A 4,612-nucleotide genomic window follows, 5' to 3' on the forward strand; every position below is an offset into this window, starting at 1 on the left:
TACCTACATACCTACATACATTCATACATTCAGATAGGCTGTGAAACATACCTACATACATACATTCAGATAGGCTGTGAAACATACATACATACATACATTCATTCAGATAGGCTGTGAAACAACTGTGTCGGCTTTCATTATTATAACTTTGTTCCATGTTTCGCAAGTATGGACATCGAAATAACATAACAAACACTTTTGGGAATAAACAGGTAGATGGTGGATGCGCGGGGCTGAATGGGTTGGCGGGTAGGTGTTTTGGGTCTTAAAAGAGGTACATTCCCAGTGGACCTCACACTGTAATGAGAGTGACAATTTATCTGTAACATGGGTGACATTTTAAACCCCTGTATATAAAAATAAACTAGCCACGTAGATGCCCTCAACGGTTAGAATTGAATGGCTCGCCGAGTTGATCTCGCTGTTTCTACACTATAGCCCCGGGCCCTGCTGACCTCGTTACAGTACCGTTGTTTCGAAATGCTATCGCTGTCGTGCCACTTTTACTTTCGTGGACCATTCTCAGCGATTCCAGAGGAGTACCATGTCCCCTCTCACATTAAAACTGGTGCGTCTAACTAGCACCTCGACTCGTTCTCTTACGACTATATGCGTTGAGTCGTCATGGCTTTTATATCAGCCAACCTTGCCTGCTACGGCAAGTAAATGTTAAAGTTATACACAGATTGGTACTATTCTACGTATTTACGTACGAATTCGGGCATTGTGCGCCAGTTTAGAAAACTCGTTAAGCCAGGGAGTGGTGGTGGGGTGGTGGTGAAGAGTTATAGGTAGGAAAAGTGCTTTAATTAGTATTTCGCTAACACACTCGTGTATTATAAAACATGTGGTTTGAAAACTAGTTTTCAGTTTAATTACGAAAATTGAAAAATAGCCGCCGACACTAGATTGCTTCACTTACCCGTAATACGTATTGCAATGTCGTTCATCCATTGCGCTCTTTCTTGCTTGGTCGCCAGCGGTAGACTCCTAATGCAGCTGATATCTCGGGTGCTGTCTCGGCTGCTGTGATCTATGACATGTTGTACTAATGCATTGTTCCGTGCGTTATCCGGCGATCTGCAGATTTGCTGAATCTCGGGTGCTGTTCCTTGCTTTGTCGTGAATGTATTTCACTGTTCCTTGCGTCGTCGACATCCAGGTTGTACAAGATAAGTTTAGGCTTATATGCGCCTTAGCGGCAACATCATTGTTCGTAGGCATTTCCATACACAATGCTCGTCTGGCGAAAACGGCAACACTTCATTCTAACGTCACAATAGTCCAATAGTCATAGGTTTTCGTCTTCTTTCTTCTTCTTCTTCTTCATCGTTCCAGCTGCCTTCACTCAGTGTTTCTCTCGCCTTTCGTGCATCGTTTAGCTATACTCCCCGACAAGTGAGTGATGACAGTGAAGTTCTTCCGGCCACGTCGATCGCAGTGGTAGCACTTTGCGTTGTGTCGCAAAGGGAGACGAAGATTCTTTTGGTCAACAGCGCCAAATTGTAGCGTGGAATGTACGCTCGTAGACAGTAGACGTAAGAGTTGTATAAACGGTAAACAACTATAGGTTTATACTAGAACACGAATGCAACAGTGTATACACATACCAAGTCCTCGCCGGGGTCTCTCTCGAACTAACTCCAACCCTCCCTTTTATCCGTCTCTCTCGACCTCGCCACCGCGCGGCGGTCTTTGTCGAAGGCCGTTGTACCCCGGCCGTGTCGCCACCGCCTGTCATTAAGGTTCTCCCTTAATGACATCTGGTGGACACGTACGGGGTGGCCTCGGTTACTGACCGCCTTGTGACAATGCTGATTTATTTAGGGCCCCCCAAGTATGTGGTTGGTGGCCGCTAGAGCCGTCCCTCGTCCTTTTCGTTAATTACCTATGCGGTGTGTGAAATATCAGTTTTCGAATTACCTATGCGGTGTGTGAAATATCAGTTTTCGAGTATTTCACGGTCCTACATTTCACCCCGCCCTAAAAAAAGTCGATTTTTATCGGCTTCAAACCAGTCTCCTGACTGGAGAAACTCATTAAAATTTGTTACAGACAAAACACTTGCTGTACTATCGTCGTGATAGCTTTGCTTGTAATTGTAACCGTTTAAGTGTATAATCTTACCATAGTGTTTCTTGTAACCGCCACCGCGTAACATGCCAACTAATAACATACAATTTAAATACAATTCGACTCAATTGGATTCCAATACAATTTAAATACCATTTAACCCGATTCGATTCAATGACAATATAATGCAAATACAATTTTAACTAAATTCAATTAAATGACAATATAATTCAAACACAATTTTAACTAAATTCAATGAAATGACAATATAATTGCAATACCCGTATATAATACCATACCGTAATAGCCGTATCTCGCACCGTCCCCAATCGCGTATCGCGTAATATACTGTTTATTAAAACTATAAAATTTACGATGAAATCCATCCGTCGAACCGTCACCAATCGCGTAATATACTGTACATTAGCTATAAAAATGGCCGTCAAAATTTTAAAAAGTTACGTACAACTGTTACAATTCGCGTCCGAAATGTGATCGTTTGTGGATGTTATTTTAACCGCGCGTATGAAAACTACTAAACTGCATACAAAAAAAAACTGCATGAAGTGAAAATTCTTGCAAAAGATTATAAATTGTATGTATAATTTACACCTGGCCTTTGGCCTGTGATCTTCGCGTACTGCCGTGCACGACGATAACGTGAGACACCTGACCACATGAGAAAATTGATAGTAAGAGAAATTTTAGAAAATAGTTTACATGGAAAACATTTTATATTATAACTTTAAATGGAAAAATACCCGTTTGTTCATTTCAGTACTACTGCCAGAACCCAAGTCTGCGGGGGGAAAAAAGGGGGAAAAAAGGAAAAGGAGCAGTTCGCCCAGCTTAAATGACGAAACCCTGATACCCAGCAACGATAACGATCCACCTAGCCACCCGTCAAATGTCTCGGTTGCGGCAACGGGTTCAACTGTACCAGAGTACACCGTAGCATGCGTTGGTGCAATACTGCGAGACTCCGCACGTTCTCTCGGGTGTTGTATTTGTCGTCTGGGTCGTATGCTCTTAAGTGGATGTAGTAGGTCTCTATCAAAGACTCCCCCCGTGTATTTGAAAATGGGTCAAATCCCTCAGGCATGTAATCAGATACCTCTCTATCAAATAGCTCTGCTCGTCTTGAAATAAAAATACCTCTTTTTCTCACTTCAGAGAAATTNCAACTGGCCATTAACTAAAGGTTTTTAAATTAAAATCATGAAATGTTAACACCAAAAATAAATGGCGACTAGAAGTTGTCTGGTGTACCCTTCTTTACTCGATATTCCATTGCGTGCAAAATGCTTCGAGTGCAAATCACACGAAATTCGCTCCCGTTTTTGAGCGTCAATTTCTGTTTACAAAAGAAAACAACTCGATATCAGGATTTAAATCATGAAATGTTAACACCAAAAATAAATGGCGACTAGAAGTTGTCTGGTGTACCCTTCTTTACTCGATATTCCATTGCGTGCAAAATGCTTCGAGTGCAAATCACACGAAATTCGCTCCCGTTTTTGAGCGTCAATTTCTGTTTACAAAAGAAAACAACTCGATATCAGGATTTCTTCTGAGGGAAAATTAGACAATGGCGGTAAAGGCCAGTGTCGGGAAAAAAAACGCGCATGATGGATTCAAAGGCGTGTAGTGGGCACGAATGTGGATTCTGCAGGCAGACGCGGGGGAGAGAGGTAGAGGGGGTTCTGGGGGTCTCCCCAGCAAAATTTTAAAAATTTGAATGTCTTAGACTGCATTTGGTGCACTCCGAAAATAAAAGTTCACCTTTTAGTTTAAATCTTACTCTGTTAACAGACCTACCAAGTCTCACGCTCCGCATTTCGCGGGAGACTCACGCATCTGGACCTATTCTCCCGCGCTCCCGCATGCCCTACACATTCTCACAAAAGAAAAAAACCCGAAAAAAGCAGCCCGCGACACCCCTGTTACCCTCGTCCGTGGCTGTGCACATCGTGGCTTGTGCTTGCTGGCTGGGGCGGCATTGATTGAAGTAAGGGGGGGCAAATGCACTGATTGTTACAGTCGCTTGGGTATGCCAGGGAGTCTATTATAGACTCCCTGGGTATGCTTATTGCTGTATATGTAGGGGTGGCCACCGCGCTGGTATGAGGGAGTGATAGCAAAACTTTCCTGGGATCGAGGAAAAAGCTGCAATTAGGAATGACACAGGAGTGTGATGGCACGCAAAAAGAAACGTTGCTGTGAATTTCATTACGATTTTCCATGTACATAGTCAGAAGCACGTGGTGATCAGTGTTCGAAATTCACGTCGGCCCGTCAGCCCGCCGCCGACAGTTTCGATGCCGGGCCTACAGCTTCTTGATAAAACAGGCCCGCTGATCCTACTGAGCTATTTGATACACCGAAAAAAACTTACGAACACTAAGAAAACTGTTAACCTGTAGAAATCTGTTCATGCATATTAATTTCCAGGGGTATTTGGTATTTGAAACTAATCCGTGATAAAGCGTGAGCATCATGGACACAATGGCGTTCGCGCACTCGCTAATCAACTTTC

This window comes from Priapulus caudatus, unplaced genomic scaffold (genome assembly GCF_000485595.1).
Source record: "Priapulus caudatus unplaced genomic scaffold, Priapulus_caudatus-5.0.1 Scaffold4017, whole genome shotgun sequence".
Classification (NCBI taxonomy): domain Eukaryota; kingdom Metazoa; phylum Priapulida; class Priapulimorpha; order Priapulimorphida; family Priapulidae; genus Priapulus; species Priapulus caudatus.